Below are 21,137 nucleotides of genomic sequence, written 5' to 3' on the forward strand. Positions count from 1 at the left end.
GAGTAGCTAAATCAGTTGAATGGGTTGAGAAGCATTTAGCTAGCACAACTAGGCTTCACTCTATGCGGTTATCTTGTATTATGTATGTTTCATTCGTCCATTAGAGATACTCGGGAGGGTAGTCTAGGCTCAGGAGAGTCAAATTAGAATGCATAATCAAGAGATGGGAGCTTAGGAATAAGCACTATTTGCTATTAACACATTGCATGCATCCTAGAGATGTGATATGATTGTATGCAGTCATCTTGCCTTTATGCATGTTGCATCATCGCATAGGAAAAGAGTAGAGACTTAGGAATAAGCTCTATGGACACTTTTGCATTCAACACATGCGTCCTAGACCTAGGAGCATCACATTTGCATTGGAAAATGACTTGCTGTGCATGGTTGTGGCATGATCGCATAGTCTGATGCATTCCCAAGTAACGCTAGCTAAAGACCTCCTCAACCCGTTCATCTGCTTACTCAGTGCATCTTTCACACAATTGACTTTTCTCAAATCTGTCATATTTGTTATTTTTCATTAACGCAATCAACAACAAACCAACAATTTATTTATTTTGTTACCGCAAAGTTTTCCTAAAAATTACCAACGTAACCTGTTTTCACAAGTCCCTGAGTTCGACTCTGGACTTACCAAGAAGTTTAGTGGATTTTACACTTGGATTTCGCTGAGGGAACTTAAGTGCTCAACACAATTTCACCATCGCATATCACCCATAAATCCACTTCATAAAACTAAGCATCAGATGTCTCGACCTCAAACACTCTTGTTGATCTGTTGACCTGTTCAACAACTCTTGTTGAACCCTCAGTAGTCTCAGTTGCACTAGAGATCTCATGCAAAACGAGCTTACTTCGTGACTTATGATCCCTCATGTGATCTTCTTCCAAGAAGATAGCATTTGTGGAAACAAACACTTTGTTCTCACTTTGATCATAGAAGTATTCACCTATGGTTTCTTTGGGGTAGCCTACAAAGAGGCAAACCTTCGAATGTGGTTCCAACTTCTTTGAGTTAGTTGCTAGCACATGTGTCGGACAGCCCCAAATCCTAAAGTGGTGTAAACTACCTTTACGGCCTCTCCATAACTCAAAAGGTGCTTCAAAAACACTTTTCGAGGCAACGTTGTTCAGGATATAACATGATGTCTCCACTACATAACCCCAAAACGAGTCTGGAAGATGAGCATAACTCGTCATAGACCGAACCATGTCCAAAAAGGTTTTTTTCTCCTTTCTGATACACCATTCTGCTTAGGTGTACTAGGGGCCGAGAGTTGGGACGCAATCCCATGTTCTATCATATAGTTCTAGAATTGGAGGTCCATATACTCTCCACCACGATCAGATCATAGTGTTTTTATCTTCTTACCTCATAAGTTTTCAACTTCAACCTTATACTCCTTGAACTTGTCAAAGGCTTCAGACTTACATTGCATTAGGAAGAGATACCCAAACCTTGAATAATCATCTATGAAAGTGATGAAATATTCATACCCACCTCGAGCTTTAACATTCATCGGACCACAGACGTTTGAATGTACAAGCTCCAAGGCTTCCTTGGCTCTGTAACCTTTTCCAGTAAAAGGTCATTTAGTCATCTTGCCTTCGAGGCATGATTCACATACCGGCAAGGAGTTTTCTTCTAAAATCTTTAAAAGTCCACTTTGCACCAACTTCTCAATCCTATTAAGGTTGATGTGACCTAACCTTAGATGCCAAGGATGGGTATTTTCGTTAGGATGTCTTTTAGCTATTGTTGTCGTTCTGAACATTTCAGTGTGAAACAAGGCTTTTATAACTAATGGTCTTAGTACATAACCTCCTCGTATACCTTCGGGGTAGCCTACAAAGAGGCATAACCTCGACCGTGGTTCTAACTTCTTGGGATTAGCATGAAGCATAAGGAAACCCCAAATGCGGAAGTGACGTAGACTAGCTTTACGCCCGTTCCACAACTCCAGAGGTGTTCTCACAACACTCTTGGAGGGAACACAGTTAAGTATGTAGACCACAGTCTCCACTGCGAAACCTTAAAAAGAGTCCAATAAGGAAGCATAACTCATCATTGAACGAACCCTGTCCAACAAGGTTCTATTTCTCCTCTCTGCTACACCATTTTGTTGAGGTATACCCGATGCTGAGAGTTAGGAAACGATTCCATGTTCTATCAAATAGTCCTGGAATCCTGAGTCCAAAAACTCTCCACCCCGATCTAATTGAAGTATTTTAATCCGTCTATCCAATACGTTTTCAACTTCAGCCTTGAACTCTTTGAAATTTTCAAAGGATTCAGACTTCCGTTGCATAAGATAAACATACCCATATCTAGAGTAATCATCAGTAAAATGATAAAATACTCATAGCCACCTTGGGCTCGCACATTCATAAGCCCACAAAGGTCATAATGTACTTAGTCAAGAGGCTCTTTGGCCCTATAACCTTTTTTCAGTAAAAGGTCATTTAGTCATCTTACCCTTAAGGCAAGATTCGCACACCAGTAAAGAATTTTCTTTTTACTCACTTAGAAGTCCATTCTTCACCAATCTCTCAATCCTATTGAACTTGATGTGCCCTAAACGAAGATGCCAACGATGGACATTTTCTTTTAGAGAGTCGACGTTTTGTTTGAGTTACGGCAGTTTTAAACAATTATGTGTTATGGAGGGAATTAATGGCTAACGGACTTAGCACATATAAATTACTTTCCAGATATGTTGTACAAATAGTAACACCGTCTTTATGAATAAACGCTTTATCCACATTAAAACTAATAGTGTATTTACATTGTAACAAGCACTTTACAGAAATGAGGTTCCAATTAAGTTCAGGAATAATATATACATCATTCAAAACCAGAAACCTATTGGGTAAAGCTAACTGGAGCCTTCCCACTACCACAGCTGAGACGACGTGCCTAGAGTCTACTCACATCATCATCTCACCAGCCTTCAGCTATCGCCAGGATCTAATCCCTTAAAAAGAAAAGCAAGCGTGATTAGTGGCACACGAATCAATTATCTAGGCAGAATCATCATTCTCCACTAAACAAGTTTCAAGTACAAGTAAATCATATTTACCTTTATCTGCCTTGGCCTTTACCTTGGCGGCCTTCCATTCCATCAGCCAGTAAGGATAGTTCCTTTTCCAGTGTCCATCTTGGTTATAGTGGAAACACTTTCCCTTTTCAACCGGTGGTGGATGCCTACTTGGGGAGACAGGTGGCCGGTTAGCAGATGCCTTCTCTTTTCCCTTACCACCCTTCTTCTTCTTCCCCTTTGCAGAGTTGAAAGTAGAAGGTATAGACTTCGTCCCTGAGGTCGAACCTCTATGGAACATCCTAGAGGATTAAGCAATGTTTACCTCACCCTTCTTCCTCTCCTTACTTTTCAATAAAGATTGGTAGGTCTACAACTCGTTGAGGAGAGTTGTAAGGTTATATTTCACTTTGTTAAGAATCACATTGCTAACAAAGTGCATGAAGCTCTCCGGAAAAGAAAGCAGGATTATGCTAACCTGGCTACCCTCATTGATGATAGACCCATTCAACTCTGCCACATTGAAGTGGACCATCATGTTAAGCACATGTTCATGAATAGAGGTGCCTTCTTCCATTCTGGAGTTGAATATATACTTAGGAGGCTCATACATAAGCTGTTCAGATGGTTGTCCAAACATCCCCCGTAGGGACTCCATGATCTCATGCACTGAGACCATGGGCTCATGTTTCTTGGCCAAGACTTCAGAAAGACTTGCCAAGATATAGGCTCAGGCCTTCTCATTTGTTCGTGTCCATAACTTGTATGCCTCTCGAACATTTCGAGCGGCATTAGGAGTTGGAATAGGAGGACAAATCACCGTAAGGGCGAATATGAGATACTCGATGATAAGAATCATCGTGATCATGTGTTTCCATGTCGAAAAGTTATCGCCAATTAATTTTTTGGTGCTAAGCAAAGCTAACGTCGTTGTGGCCATTTTGAAAACTTGTTGCTGAAAATATGAAAAAAAAACTTCATTAGATTTTGCTAAACAACATTTAACCAATTAATTTTGCAGAACAATTTCAAGTACCCAAAGTGAAAGACTTCTATTTTGCAATGATGCCCCAGTGAGATAGGACAAACGTCACCGATGGGGTGATTAGATGCCCCTTCGCTGAGATGAGACATTCTCAACCATTAGGTAGAACGAACTCTTAGAACTAAACCTAACAGCCACAATTTATTCGGTCCAGAACTGTTAACCTTTAACAATCCCGCGTAAGTGTGACCCCTTGTCACACCCCGCTCCAGATTACCCTCTTAACCTAGATGTATTTATGACTGCAGCAGTTACCAACCCTTTTGCTGGCACTTACTGCCTATTTAACTTGTTAAATTTGTTCAAACCCTAAATATGTACATTTCATCAATATACTGAACAAATTAACTCAGAACTTAACACATTTACATTACAGGGTTTCATAACCCTGTTTTTACGTGAATATTACAACTTAGTGAGCCCCATCTAGAATACCAGTCCCTATATGATAGACACATGTGTACTAACTAATACAGGTCTTCAATTAAGCATCCTTCAACCTGTCTCTTTCAGTGGCAGAGCAATAGCAGGGAAGTCTTTTGGGAACTGACCGCTACCTAAAAGGAAAACATTTGAAAACATGAGCTAGAAGCCCAGTGAGTGACTAACATTTAAAGCATAACATTCATACAGAAATTTGACATTAAAATTGAAAGATTTAATTGAAAACATAAACTTGGCAACTATTATTCATGTCATCATCAATATTACATAGCACTATTTCATGCTTTGCTAGACTATGCCTTAGTTTATTAGTCTAGAGTGGCCTTTTTGCTCACTCTTTATCATGCTTAACTATACTACTACTTAACTGGGAAGGAACCCTTTTGTTCACTTCCTAAAAAACATAATTTGCATCCTTAGTTCAGAGAGAACCTTTACTCAATTCCTCAACATCAATCCATAGTTAGTGTGGAGTGATCTTAACACTACCAATAACAACTTTTCTTACATTCGTGTGATTCTAGTTTAAGTACCATCATACCTTAGGTACTACTGCTCAGATACCTTCTCCATGTTCTTCAGTATCGAGCTGCTCGGATACCTTCTCCATGTCCTTCAGTATCTAGCTATTCAAATTCTATGATAAAGCTTTAGTACCTTCTCATCTAGTCCTTCTTTACCGAGCTATTCAAATCTAAGATTGAGCTTCAGTACCTTCTCATCTAGTCCTTCAGTACTGAGCTACTCATACTAAACTTGCATATTCTTATCTCTTAATGACTTAGTTTCCCAAAAGCATTCCATACTAACGCATCCTCATGTTCATTGAAAAGCATAGCATAAACATAAAATTAATGTGAGATGTGTTGCTTGGAAACTATTTGAGAATAGTTTTCATAAATAGCTTTTACTAAACATGCATTGCTAAAAATTCATAAACATTAGCAATTTACGTAAAACATTTAAAGCATTTAGAGTCACTCACAGCTCGTCGGGGCTTTTAACAGCTTATATACCTCTCTTGGCTACTCTTGGCCACTTCTAGCAAGATTTGCCACTTTCCAGCGAGATTCAGCGCAAAACCAGCGAGATTTTTATCCTTAGCGAGATCTACCTCTTCCTTACCTCGCTCATTTTCTTATCTCGCTATCGCTATCACTCATTTTCTTATGTCGCTCACTAGGTGAGCTGCTTGCTTATTCTTCCCAAACAGCTGCCTGTTTACGCACCGACACCCTATTACAACTTCAAAAATTCATAACTCAAAATCCAGAACTCGTTTTAACAAATTTTCTTCTAAAAATTTGTTTAGAATTGAGTAACGTTCTTACATTAAAATATCAGCCCCAAATTCCTTCTAATTTGTCTTGGAGCTTCCAATCTTCACTCCAGGCTCTGATTAATCCGAGAATCTGCCCCTTTTGAATATTCTTCACTTTTTGTTCTTCTCCCCGTGAGATATTTCTTTGGCAAAGCAACCTCAAAATCTAGGTTGTCTCAGCTTTCAAATGGCACTGATCTCACTTAATTTGCTCAAGTCCTTTGCGAAAACTGAGCTTCTGAAGTTCCTTTTCCTTTAATACTTCCTGCCACCTCCCATGTTCAATGGTCAAACTGCCACCTCATCCAGCACCTAGTGCATCCGACCAATTCCAATTAGTGAGTTTCTTCAACTAATTTTTTTTCCTTCTCTTTCTTCTAACCCTTGTTAGGCCTTCGCCTCATAGCATAACTTTAGTGTGCATCGAGTTTCAATGCCTTGTGCATATTGCTTACTCCATCGTCTAGCACCCAGCGCCTATCGTCTAGCGCCCAACGCCTATCATTTAGCGTCCAACATCTATCGTCTAGCACTTTTCGTTGATAACGGGTAGAAATACACGTTATTACAATGCAAAGATATAAAACAATGTAGGATTGTGACGGTAAAAATATGTTTAGAGTAATTACAACACTAGATTCATAAGTCCCAAAGCCCAAAAACCCTAGTCCCTATATGAACAACGGAAATATGTGTACAATATTTATAGTAACCATCTAAACCTTAAGACCTCTTCAAACTTCAATTCTAAACAACGGAAATATGTCTAGAATTGAGTAACGAGTTCTGGATTTTGTGTACAATATTTCCGTAGTAACGTTTATGTGTACAATATTTATAGTAACCATCAAACTCCAATTCTCTTCCCCGCTCATAGTCTTGGAGCTTCCAATCTTCACTCCATAGTATAAACTCCAATTCTACACAACGGAAATATGTGTACAATATTTATAGTAACCATCAAACTCCAATTCTCTTCCCCGCTTATCGGCATAACTTTTTTGCCTATCTCGAGCCGTCTTAAGATTATCTCTTATAATCTTAACGTTATTCGATGTCTGCTGCATAAGTTCTGGACCTAGTAATTTCCTCTCACCGACTTCATTCCAACATATCGGAGTCCTACATGGTCTTTCATATAGTGCCTCATACGGTGCCATCCCGATATTCGATTGGTAGCTGTTGTTATACGCAAATTCGATCAACGACAGATATGTATCCTAATTGCCCTTAAATTGCAATATACATGCTCTCAACATGTCCTCTAATGTCTGTGGATGAAAAACGGTACTAAAATATAACTTGGTTCCCATAGCTTTCTGCAAACTAGGCCAAAACTTCAATGTAAATCTGGATCAATCTGACTTTAATAGGAGCTCTAAACTGACTCACAACTCAGTCAACATACAGCTTAGCTAATTGGTCTAGGGTAAAAGTAACTTTAACAGGTAAAAACTTAGCTGTTTTTGTCAATCTATCCACGCTTACCCATATACCATCATAACTTGCTGGTGTCCTAGGTAATCCAAACAGGAAATCCATTATAATAAGCTCCCATTTCCACTCTAGTATTGGGAGTGGATTAAGTAATCCTACTGGCCTTTGTCTTTCTGGCTTAACTTGTTGACATATTAGACACCTGTCAACATACTCTGCTATTTCTCTTTTCATACCAGGCCATCAGTACAATCTCTTTAATGTTTTGTACATCTTCATACTGCCTAGATGCATAGCATAGGCCGAACTATGTGCCTCCTCTAGAATAGCTTGTTTAAGTGCTAAGTTATTACATACGCATACCCGACCTTCTTTTAATAGCACTTTGTCGGCTCTTAATTGGTAGTCCGTCCTCAATCCTTTACCTACTTCTTCAACTAACTTTTGAAGATCGAAATCCTTTAACTGTTCACGTAGAATATCTTCTACGAGAGTAAGACGCATTTGAAATGAAGCTAATAAACCTTCTATTTGACTGATTGATAATGCTGCCCTAGCATTATACAACTCATGAATCAGTGTACCCTTCACTGAATTGATACTAGCTCTAGCTAATTTGGTTTTTCGACTTAAAGCATCAGCTACCACATTTGCTTTACCTGGGTAATAATCAATTGTGCAGTCATACTCTTTGATCAACTCGATCCATCTTCTCTGTCTCAAGTTCAGCTTCTTCTGATCAAAGATATACTTCAGACTTTTATGAATCGTGAATATATAACATCGCTCACCAAACAAGTAATGTTTCCATAATTTTAGAGCTAACATGACTGCTGCTAACTCTAAATCATGTGTAGGGTAGTTACATTCATGCTTCTTTAATTGTCGAGAAGCATAAAATACTATCTTTCCCTCTTGCATCAGCACACATCCTAACCCTTGTCGGGATGCATCACAATACACCTCAAACTCTTTACCTGGTGTAGGTAGAGTTAATACTGGTGCTGACACTAACCTCTGTTTCAACACTTGAAAACTATGTTCACATTCTGGCGACCACTCAAACTTTGCATCTTTTCTGGTCAAGATTGTCAACGACAGAGCTATCTTAGAAAAGCCCTCCACAAATCTCCTATAATAACTTGCCAAACCCAGAAAACTGCAAACTTCTGTTACATTCAGGGGTCGTTCCCAGCTGACTATTGCTTCTATCTTTTGGGAATCTATGCTAACTCCATCAACTGAAACTATATGACCAAGGAATATGACTTGGTTTAACAAAAAATCACACTTACTAAATTTGGCATTTAACTTCTTTTCCCTTAGCATCTGCAACACATCCTCAAATGTTCTTTGTGCTTCTCTGTGCTACTAGAATATACTAGTATATCGTCTATGAAAACTATCACAAACTAATCCAGATAAAGATGAAATATCTTATTCATCAAATCCATAAATACCGCAGGAGCATTTGTCAATCCAATCGACATTACTAGGAACTCATAATGTCCATACCTAGTTCTGAATGCATTATTTGGAACATCTGTGTCTTTCACCTTCAACTGGTGATAACCTGATCTCAAATCTATATTAGAGAACACCGTGGCTCCCTTTAACTGATCGAAGAGATCATCTATACGAGGTAATGAGTACTTATTTTTAATGGTCACCTTATTCAACTGTCTATAATCTATGCATAACCTAAGAGTACCGTCTTTCTTTTTGACAAACAAGACTGGCACTCCCCAAGGCGACACACTGGGTCTAATGTACCCTTTATCTACAAGTTCCTGTAACTAAACTTTTAACTCCTTCAGTTCCATTGATGCCATCCTATATGTTGCCTGAGATATAGGTGTTCTACCCGAAACTAACTCAATAGTAAACTCTATTTTCCTGTCAGGTGGTAGGCCTGGTAACTCTTCAAGGAACACATCTAAGAATTCTTGTACCACAGGTACATCCTCAGGTCTCAGCTTCATATCCTGTGAAATAGCTCCATAGGCTAAATAGGCTTTGCATCCCTTACTCAGCAGCTTCCTAGCCTTCACTACTGATATTAAACTTCCTAGAAGTATTCTTTTACTTCCTACCAGGGTTATTTCTTTTTCACCTAATTTTCTAAGCACTATTTCTCTCTTAAAACAGTCCATAGTGGCATAGTGTTTACTTAGGAAATCCATACCTAAGATAACATCAATCTCTAGTAATTCTAATGGAATCAAGTTTATAACTTGTAGAAATACAAGTTATTTATGCCACCTTATCTAGATATTGCGGCCAAAAGTTAGTAAATATATACCTATTATATGAAAATTAGCCTAGTACTACAATAATTATAAATGTTTGCAATTACACTCGATAACACCATAAAGATGGAAGACAAGCCGAATTTTACTCTGTTTTGCAGGAGACCAAGTCACCGCTTGTGCTAAAGGCTCACGAGAAATTGATCAATGCATCTCTATCACATTGTGCCCTTCAATCAACAATGAAGAGACGATTACCGCAATGATGGCGCAATGCGACAGTCGATCTAGAGCTGTGTTTCAACTACATGCGGTAATAAAATAACACTGCATATGAACACTCGATCAAAAGATGCAGCTAAGCAACGCAAAAGTGGACGATGTTAACATATGTACAACTAATGGTTGTGCAGAATTGATGGTCTGATTGCATAACAGAAGGAATTATATCCCTCCATCTTCAGAATTATCATAACAATCAAGTGGGGACCACAAGGCCGGAGTCAAAGATTTGTACCTATAAATACCCCATGGATTTCAGAGAAAAAATATGCTACTGGATACGGGGCTAAGTGTTACCAGATTATAGAGAAAAGGCTGAACTAAGTTCTTAAGAGAAGAAATCTAGGAAGAAGACGAGATAAGGCCGAGAGGTGAATCTCAGATCTAATCTGCCAAACACCCGATTGAAAGCTCTGTGTAAAGATCCCTACTATCGGAGGAGCAAGCCTGAGAGGGAAGCTCTTCCTACCATCAAATCCATCCTATCCGGTAAGCAGATCTCCATCGAATCAGTACCAAGACATTGGCACTTGTTTGTATCTGTTCCATCTTTTTCATCGTTGTATTTCATGTTTCCTTTATCACTTTATTCATACATCATGCACCAAACGCTTAATAGAGATATTAAATGTTTCGATAGCTTTCATTTATCATTTTCTGTCTATTTTCGTTCACCCATCAATCACTTTCTTCATGATGTCTTCTTAATTCCCTAATAAGCAATATGAATCAACCAACTTAGTCTGTATTAGAGATATAAAATGTGTTTAGCTAAGGCATGCTAGACGACATCTTCATTTGTGAGAGCAGAAGTGAAGATGCCATTCTGATCTATCGAGAGAAGGTCAAAAGAATGCGTTAACTAAAGCGAGTAGTACTTCCAGACATGGAAGCAACCTTGCTTCATTACACTAGTCTCTGTTTCACCACAGACAAGTGGGAGCGTGGCCGATCACTGAGAGGTGTACTCCAAGAGAAGAGCGGAATAGTATTTGTAGCTTCAATGCAATTAAGAACTTGCATTATTTATATTATTTGTCTTTCTCTTTCTATTCTATTCATAAGACTTGCCGCTGTATCCCACGTCGTTGCATAACTTTCACAGCTAGCCTTGACCCCAGCATCTTGTAACATGAAGCCTGTATCTTGTATCATCTAGCTTAGGTTTATTGTATTTCATTTTATTATCGCATCTTTACTGCTTTCCTTTATTTTATTGCAATTTATATACCTGTACAAACACATTTTTAAAGATTCAATCTATTGCCAACTACCCTCTCCCACTTACTCCCATAAAGTAGCTTGCTCTCTGTCACCACTATCACGAGCTTCGAAAGATGGGATGAAGCCTTCACTAATAGACAGATGGGATTGAAGGATAAGCAACTACATCAATCAACTTGGTAGCAACAAGGGAGGGTACATATGAGCAAGATCAATCTTCCATTTCTAAAGAATGCCATCAATAGAAAAAGCAAAGGAGGATTGATGGCATGAACCGGTAGTCGAATATATCATGAATGTACCACAATAACCTAAACCAGTCCCCGTGTTCGACCTCGGATCACATCAAGAAACTTGCGGTGGAATTACACTTGGTTCCATCGTAAGGAAACTTGTGACAGCGTATGGCATACTACATGAACATCCATAATTAATGCATATTTAGAAGTAGTATCATATGAAGAGCATTATACATCAGTGTTACCTATCAAATTATGCATAACAAATTTATGGTGTCGTTGTTGGTGATGGGTTAATGGTTTATTGTTTGAATGTGTTTTTGGTATTTTGCAGGACAGATCTCATTGTACTGGCTGTTCAACGTGGAAAGCAGCCTGACAGTTTATGAGTCCTAGTGTTGAACCAGAATTCGTAGCTGACCCTGAGATCGAGCGAACTTTCCGTGTAAGGGTACGTCAGAACTGAATTCGGCGAAAAAAGGCAGCTAGCATGGCAGACAATAACGATAATGCAGTGCCAGATGTAAACTAAGGAGCTATTAGACCGGGTCAGGATCCTGTTTTCCTGGCGGCTGATCGCCTGTTTCTAATCCTGTCTCTTATACACATCTAGATGTGTATAAGAGACAGGCACCCAATTTGTATGATTTTTTGCCTGGAATCTCGAGGCCGACTGTGGAGAAGAACATGCATTTTGAGATTAAGCCAATCATTTTGCAGATGATTTAAAATGTCGGGCAGTTCGGGGGGTCTGCAAGGTGAAGACCCATGTGCCCATTTGACCAGCTTTGTTGACATGTGTGGCAATTTTTCCTTACCTGGCGTGACCCCAAAAAATATAAGATTGTATTTTTTCCCTTACACCTTGACGGACGATGCAAAGAGGTGGGCTTACTCACTAGAGCCAAATGAGATCACTTCATGGGAGCAATTGGTGGAGCGGTTCATGAAGAAGTTCTTCCCACCCGCTGTCAACGCAAGGCGGTGAAAGGATGTGTTGAACTTTGAACAGAAAGAGAATGCCCTGAGCACTGCCTGGGTGTGATTCAGAAGATTGGTGAAAAACTGCTTGCATATCAGAATTCCCGATTGCGTCTTGATGGACACATTTTACAATGGCCTGAACACAAGTCAACCCATAAATTTTGATGTCCAAGAATTACTTCACAATTCCTGTAATACTCATGTACAACTAGAGTATCTCCTACAAGCGTAGAGATAAACAAATCCTCATTCATACTTCATGCACTCTATCTATATGTATTGCACACATGCTAGATATGAATGAGTGTGTAGCACCAGGATCAAATAACTCATAAATGGATTGTTTATATAAAGTTATCGTACCAGTTACGACATCTGGAGCCTTTTCCGCTTCCTGGTGTGTCATAGCGTATACTCTACCCTGTTGCTGCTGCTGTTGCTATTGCTGTTGGGGTCATCTAGCTACCTCTTTCTGCTTAGCTACACCAGATCCCTCCCCTCTAGTTTCGATCGCTCTAGGTTGGTCTACAATCTGGGTAACTCTTCTTTGCTCACTCTGTGCTCCATGACCTAGCTGGGGACAATCTAGCTTGAAATGCCCTGCTTGTCTGCACTGGAAATACACATTCCTATTGCCATAACATACTTCTGTATGTGGCCTACCACAGTTTACACAGAGTGGTCTCCTTCTTGTACTAGCTACTAACTCCCTAACATGACCTGATACTGATCTACCACTCAGTCCAGCTGCAGGTCTTGACCTCTTTTGACTCGAACCTTGTTGGCTCGTGCCTCCAAAACTTCTCATACCCAACTGTCCAGAGAACGGGGGTCTAAAACTCTTGCCTCTCATTTCTTCAGGTGTCCTAAACTGTCCTGCATCTGGCTGGAGTATATCTTCCCTCGCTACACTCTGTTCAACTCTGGTAGTGGTCTCAACTAACTGAGTGAAATTCACCCAATTAGATGTAGAGGTAATGGGTGCTCGTATCTTTCTTCTTAGGCCATTCTCAAATCTTCTACACCTCTCTTTCTCTTCCGCAATGATCGGAAGGGCATACTAAGATAACTTAGTAAATCTTTGCTCAACTCAGCAACCGTCATCAACCCCTGAGTTAGCCTAAGAAACTCTTCCCTCTTTGGTTCTTTAAAAGCACTAGGGTAGTATTTATCCTCAAATACTTGTCTAAACTCAGACCAAGTCATAGTTTCCAAACTACTTCTTCTAGCCTCTATCACTTTCCACCACTTCTCAGCCCCTTTCTACAGCAAGAATGCCGCTAACCTGACCTTACGATCCTCAGGGCATCTCATAACCTTAAAACATTTCTCAATCAAGTCCAACAAGACCTCAACATCTACTGGATCTATAGCTCCATGGAACGTCGTGGCACCTAATTCTTTCAGCCTCTCGACGCCAAATTTTTTTCTTTGGATCGGTCTAAATCGATCCTACACTCGCCGCCAATCTTTGGAAAATTCTATCAAACACTCGATCCTCCATCTGGGGATCTATACATACCTATTGGGTACTTGACTCATTCGTAGAAGTCGCTTTCTGCTCTACTGAGTCTCTAACTCTCTTCCCCTTCGGATCTGGGTCCTGTCTAGCTTCAGGACCTCCGTTGGTAGGGTCAACATTCCTCTCCTTAGTCTACTTGCTCAGCTTGCCACTTCTCCTCAGCATATTTGCCTAATTATTAAGTACCCATGTTAGGGACTTACTTATGGGACTTAATCTAATGCATGAACTCTCTCTTTCACCCAGAATCTTATGCTTTAATACTAAGCTAGTATAAACTAATTCCTCAATTGCCCCAGAAACTTATGCTCTGATACCAAGCTGTCACATCCCGCCCCAGACTACCCTCTGAGCCTGAGAAAGGGCTTGACTACAGTAGTTATCAATCCTTCTGCTGACACTTACTGCCTAATAACTCTTGCGGAATAACTCTGATACCAATATATAACTCAGATACAACGGAAAGCCTTTTAGGCCAAAAGTTTATTAATTCAGAAACATAACATGTTTAGAGTAATTACAACACTAGATTCATAAGTTTCAGAGCCCAAAAACCCTAGTCCCTACTGTGGTTAAAAATAATCCCCTGTATTTGTGTACAATATTTAGAGTAATTACAACACTAGAGTAATTACTGAAACCCTAGGGAACATGTGTACAACAAAAGTCTCAATAAAGAGTTTAAACTGAAATATAAACTTCTATAGTACCTTGTACTGCAGTATAAACATTTTCCAAGCATAAAACATATAAAGTTGTTTAAATCATGAAACAGTAAAACCGTTTCTCAGTTGAGAATAACCCTACTGTGGTTAAAAATAATCCCAACACCAACTGCTAGTCAAGAGAGAACCCTTTTGCTCAATCTTTGACTCTAATTACCTACGTGCACGTGCCCATACTAAGTATCGTCATATCTTAGGTACTTCTGCTCAGATACCTTCTCAAATATCCTTCAGTATCGAGCTACTAAGATACCTTCTCAATTTTCCTTCTGTATCAAGTTGGTCAGGTACCTTCTCAAATGTCCTTCAGTACCAAGTTTGTTTGATACCTTCTCAAATGTCCTTCGGTATCAAGTTGGGTAGATACCTTCTCAAATGTCCTTCGGTATCGCGTTTTAAGTAAAACTAGTCATAAATGACTTTCTCTTTAAAGCATGTAAAGTATAACACATATAAAACAATGGCTTCAAAAATACTAACGCATGCTGGGTATATTTAACACATATAAATAGTTTTTCAACAAACTTTCCACACATGCATGCGTTTAAAACATAACTCATGGTTTGCTTGGAAATTACTTTGTAAAACTAGCTGGCATGAGAATAACCTTCGTTAAAACATGCTTTCTTTAAAACATTGTAAATATTCAAAATTTTGACCAAAAATCAATATTTTGACTTTTTTATGTTTGTTTCCGTGTTGACTAATTTTGACCTCCCAAGCATGAATCCACATTCATTTTTTCGAAATTCAAATCACATTTGAATATAAGGTCGGTCAAAGTTTGACTTTTCAAAGTCAAAAGTCAACTCTTTGACTTTTACATCTTTGACCATTTCCATTATTTTTGAGCTTCCGAATATGAACGTATTCATATTCTTGATATTTAAATCATATTTAAATATTAAAGCTATATCTCTAAATTGAAAAACCCGACCACTATATCACATATGCTTGTCGGTTTCTCTCTCTTCACCTAATTCGAATTATTCTATCATACTGTTCTAAGTTTATTCCATATGAGCTAGTAGGAGAACCTAATGGACCTATAGATCATGGGCTCCAATGATCCAAGATTTGCTGGCTAAAACTATTTTAGACAGAGCTAATCAACATTCGTTAACTAACGGGTCATTCCACTATAGTCTTGTAGTTGCACTCCCTTCACTATAGATATATTTGTGTCCATTTGATATAACCATGATTAGTAAGCTAATCCTTCACAGGTTGTTCGTAATCTTGGCTGGGTCATAAAAACCGTTTTACCCCCGAGACTACATCTTATTCCTTAAGTTCCACCGATCCTCTAATGAACAATTGGTTTAAGGTCCAACCTATAAACCGAAACCCTCTCAGGCCAAAGAGAGGGTGAGGCCCCTTGTTCAAGACCTGGATTTAGTACTAAAGGGAACAACCTATCTACTATCCCTACAACGGGTATGAGTGAATTCCATCTTGCACCCTATGTTCCCAGCTATCCACCTGATCTTACCCCTGAAATGGAAGGCTTATTGTGTGAACCCTGAATCCTAATTTCTCTACTTGAGTATGTTCCCTATTGAGATTAGTGTGATGAGTAGGTTGATGTGGAAGCTAGTGTGGAATGGTAGAGAAAAGAATGGAAATTAGAAGAAAAGAGGAAATTTGGAAGGTTGGCTTTTGGGGAAAATTTGGAAAATTTTGGCTAAGTATTCTTAACCCTTGGGTCCGTTTTCGCATTTTTGCTTGCCGGAAAGTTCGCGCACAAAAATTGGGCCTCGAGGCTACTCTGCCGGGCCGATCGCCATTTGGGACACCAATTGAGCTCCGTTCGCAAAACCGTATGCGCACACAGCTCTTTTTTTATCGTTCTTAACCCCTGGTTCCATTGTCACGTTCTCCTGCAGAAAAGTTCGTGCATAAAAATTGGGTCCCGGGGCAGCTCCGGTGGGCCGATAGCCATTTGGCGCCAAATGAGCTTTGTTCGAAAAATCGTCTGCGCGCACGACTTTTTTTCATCGTTCTTAAAACCAATCCGTTTTCGCATTTTTGCCTGTTGGAAAGTTTGCGCACAAAAATTGGCCCTGGGTTAGCCATGGCTGTCTTGATAGCCATTTGGGTTAACCAAATGAGCTCCATTCGTAAAACGGTCTGTGTGCACGACTTTCTTTCTATCGTTCTTAAATCCCTGGGGGTCCGTTTTTGCATTTTTTTTGCCCATCAGAAAGTTCGCGCACAAAAATTGGGCCCCGAGGCAGCCCCAGTGGGCCCAATAGCTGATGCGTTATTTTATGTGATGAAATAATGGAATGAAATGCGATGATGGAAATGCGTCGAGCAACAAGTTTTCTCAGCATAATCCAAGTGTAAACCCTACCGAGTTTCTTCGCAAGTCTAGGGTGCATGCGATGCTTGTTGGCAAACAGAGCTTATCTCTAAGTCCCTATCTCTTGCTTATGCAGATCTAATCTCGCTCTCTCGAGTCTAGATTCTAACCTAGCTCTCTCAAGTCTTAGATTTTTTCTTTAGACTCTCTCTCGAGTAGCACTAAAGGGATGTTGGGCTTAGCATAAGACAAGATAATCGCATGTAATGGGGATCCTAGGTCATGTTAGCTTAGTTCTTCTCAACACATTCATGCGGGCTTTTAAGAGAGTGAATAGATGTAGATAAGCAAGTTCCATTGTATAGATATAGAGTTGAAATACATAATAGCAGTGCGAGATGAGAATAGAGAGTCTGGTAGCAATCTCTTGCTTCCCAAGGCTTTTACACTGTCTTTTCTACTTTGTTCAAAAGATAGTCTCGCTCTCGCATGATTCGGCCCTCTCTCTACTTTCCACGCCTCTGGGTTCTCTCTTGAGCTGACCAGAGCGATCTTCCGGCATCTCTTCCCTTTTCTCGCTCCGCTCTATGTAAAAAGGAGAACTATGAATTAGGCTATTCTATCTAAGGGAAAATTCTCTAACTATCTGAAGTTCTTTACTGAAGGTTGCCTTTGGTATTTATAAAGCTTTGGGGTGAAAGGCATCTTCTCTCTTATGATTGCACTAATGGGATGGCATTAATTCTCTGTCTGATGCACCGAATATTTGTCACCGAAAAGCTGAGTGTACTAGCTACAGTAGTTTGTTAGCGGCTTGTCAACTTAATTCGGACTCGACCATCATCAGCTTTCTATCCCATCATGATTTATTATGCTTTTCATCCAGATGCGCCCACCAAGTTCCGGCGGATCTATGCGACAATCCTCCTTGAGCAAATATTTACGAGCACAAATCACCGCAAAGCCTTGTGGTAACGCTGCACTCGACCGTTGCTTTCTTGTGATCGCATTTTATTCTTTGCGTCAATACATATTCTGCACAAAAATACAAAAGTTAACTGTTTTTATGCGATGAACGCATACGACCGCAATGTTACAAACTTAATGCTTTTTGGATGCAATCTTAGATATTTTATCAATGCAAACCTACATTGTTTAATAACTTAGTATTGTAATAACGTGCATTTCTGCCCGTTATCACACCCCCAAATTTAAACAATGCTTGTTCTCAAGCATAAGCTAAAGATTTCCTTTAGAAAGTCGAACTCAATCTCTTTTCCTATATTTCTCAAGGATACTTCATTCCAATCCTATACACCAAAATTTCCTTAATTCTTATTCAGTCTCTTCTAAAATTTTTCTAAAATTTTAGGACCGCAAGTTTTAACCTTAAAAGGACTTTACTATATTCCAGACATCGCATAATTTATTTCAAAAAAGAACTTTTTCACTGAGGTGTTAAATTATTTTTATCCTTGCATTATTGAACATTGTTATTTTTCTCTGACCTTGCACTGATCCAGTGCCTCACCTTCGTTTTGGCTTGAACGTGTGTCATGCGGACATCCAACTATGAGCAAGGCAACTCTTTCCAGACTAAACTCATACCTTACTCGGCAGTGGAGTTGCGGTCACTTATTTAATGTTTGGATCACGATTCCTACCTTCGTTTTGGCTTGCCCCCACGTGTGTCATGCGGACATCCAACTACGAGTAGGATATGATCACAACGTTATGATGATTTTTTTTGTACAGCTCAAAATAGCAAGGTCGAAAATAAATACCTCACCCCTAAATTTAAAATGCAGCAATGTCATCATTGCCAAATGATTGAAAGAAGTTATGCGATGTTCTTAGGAAGTTTGTTAAAGGGTCAGTTTGAAAGAGAACTAGAAGACAACTAACTTTTAGAAATATTTCATGAGGTGACTTTCCTAAAATTAAGTGGACTCTAGTGTACATGAAAAAAAGAAAAGCATGTGTCTCATCATTGAAATCATAATTGGCAAAAAGAAATCATGTGGCGACTTACTAAATTTATCAATGTTAAATGATTGTGGTAACCAAAAAGGATGCGGTGATAAAACTTTCAAAATTAAAATACGATGCGATGGTGCAGAATTTGGAATAGAGTGAAGGAAAAATACAACCCCAAAATTTGCGCTGTCGCCCGCGTTGTTTGTTGACGCATCCTGCTTTGTAGCGATCTACTTCCTTTGAATTGCGGTGGCAGAATAAAGTAGTTGCGTCTTCGTGTAGCGCCTTCGCAATCGTTCACCTTGATCATTGCAAGAAAAACATTTAGAGGGTCAAATAATAATAAATAAAATAGAGTCAACAAAATCTTTTACCGCAATTGTTCGGCACGATCGCCTTTTTTTTTCTTTTAAGCAAAAAGACAGTGAAATGAAAATACTAAGGAGTAGAGATATGTTGAAGATTTCAGGATTCCAACGGGTACTTCACAAAACTTGCATCCCTTATGAATTTTGATCGCCTGATAACGTAGGAACCACCCCTTCTTTCTCATTCAAAGTTTCTTAGGTCCATAGAGTCGACTTGGAGATGCCAGCCTTCTTCGTGATACACTTTCACTCGTTGCCCATTGACTTTGAATATGTTGGTTCCGCCATAATTAGATAACTCGACCGCGCCATACGGGGATACCTTTCTGACTATGAATGGTCTGGACCAATGTGACTTTAATTTCCCAGGGAAGAGCTGTAGTTGTGAGTTAAATAGTAAGACCTTCTGCCCAACTTGGAGGTTCTTACCGCATATGTGTTTGTCATGCCAGCGCTTTGTGCGTTTCTTGTAGATCTTTGCGTTCTCATATGCGTTAATTCTCCATTCCTCCTGCTGACTTTAAGTCAAACTTTAGCTTCTTCACCACCCATAGTGCTTTGTATTCCAGCTCCAGTGGCAAATGACATGCTTTACCAAATACCAATGCATACGGGGACATACCTATGGGTATTTTATAGGCAGTCCGATATGCCCACAACACATCGTCGAGCTTTGTTGCCCAATCCTTTCACGAAGGCTAAACCACCTTCTAATATCAGCTTGATCTCCTGGTTGGACACTTCGGCCTGACCATTCGTCTGCAGATGGTATGTGGTACCCACTTTATGGAGGATATTATATTTGCACAGCAATTCTTTGACAGTGTGATTGACAAAGTGGGAGCCTTCGTCACTTATTATGGCACGTGGAGTGCCAAAATGAGTGAAAATGTTTTTCTTCAGGATTTTAGAGACTATCGCCGCATCGCTTGCGGCGCATGCCACTGCTTCTACCCACTTGGACACGTAGTCGATGGCTAACAAAATATAAATTTAATCATTCAATGGAGGTAATGGTCCCATGAAGTCGATACCCTAGACATCGAACAACTCAAGTTCCAAGATGGTGTTCATAGGCATTGCATGTTTCCATGAAATGTTACCTGTGCGTTGGCACCAGTCACATTTCATCACGTAGTCAATTGCATCCTTAAACAGTATTGGCCAATAGAATCCACTTTGTAATACTTTGGCTGTGGTACGCTGTCCTCCAAAGTGTCCACCATATGGTGAATCATGACATTACGATTAAGGATGCGTTGTTGAGTAGTATTCGGTACACATAATCGCAGAATCTGATCTACCCCCTTCTTATACAGATTTGTCTCATCCCAAAAATATGATATGCATTCGTGCTTGAGCCTCCTCTTTCTGTGGTCGGTTTAATCTTCGAGAAATTGCTCGCAAACCAGATAATTTACCACGTCTGCGTACCATGGCAATTCTTCAATATGAAACAGCTGCTCGTCTGGGAACAACGCATTCACTTCTGACTGATTGCGGTCAACCTCTGGATTTTCCAATCTGGATAAGTGATTCACAACTTGGTTCTTTGTCCCCTTGCGATCAATTATTTCTATATCAAATTCCTGAAGGAGGAGAACCCATCTAATCAACCTCGGCTTCACGTCCTTCTCTGTCATTAAATACTTCATAGTCGAGTGATCAGTGTCGATGAGTACTTTTGTTCCCAGCAAATATGCTCTAAATTTCTCCAACATAAAAATTATCGCAAGCAGCTCTTTTTCTGTGGTGGTGTAGTTGGTCTGAGCAGGATTCAAAGTCTTACTTACATATGCGATGGGATGTAATGTTGTTTTTCTCTTTTGTGCCAGAGCTTCTCCCATCGCATACCCACTTGCATCGCATATTAATTCAATGGGAAGTGTCCAATCTGGTGTGATCAACACGAGCGCAGTCATCAATGAATTCTTCAAAATCTTGAATGCATTGAGTCAATTGTTGTCAAAGTCA

The sequence above is a fragment of the Benincasa hispida genome, chromosome 6, assembly GCF_009727055.1.
Source record: "Benincasa hispida cultivar B227 chromosome 6, ASM972705v1, whole genome shotgun sequence".
NCBI classification, from domain to species: Eukaryota; Viridiplantae; Streptophyta; class Magnoliopsida; order Cucurbitales; family Cucurbitaceae; genus Benincasa; species Benincasa hispida.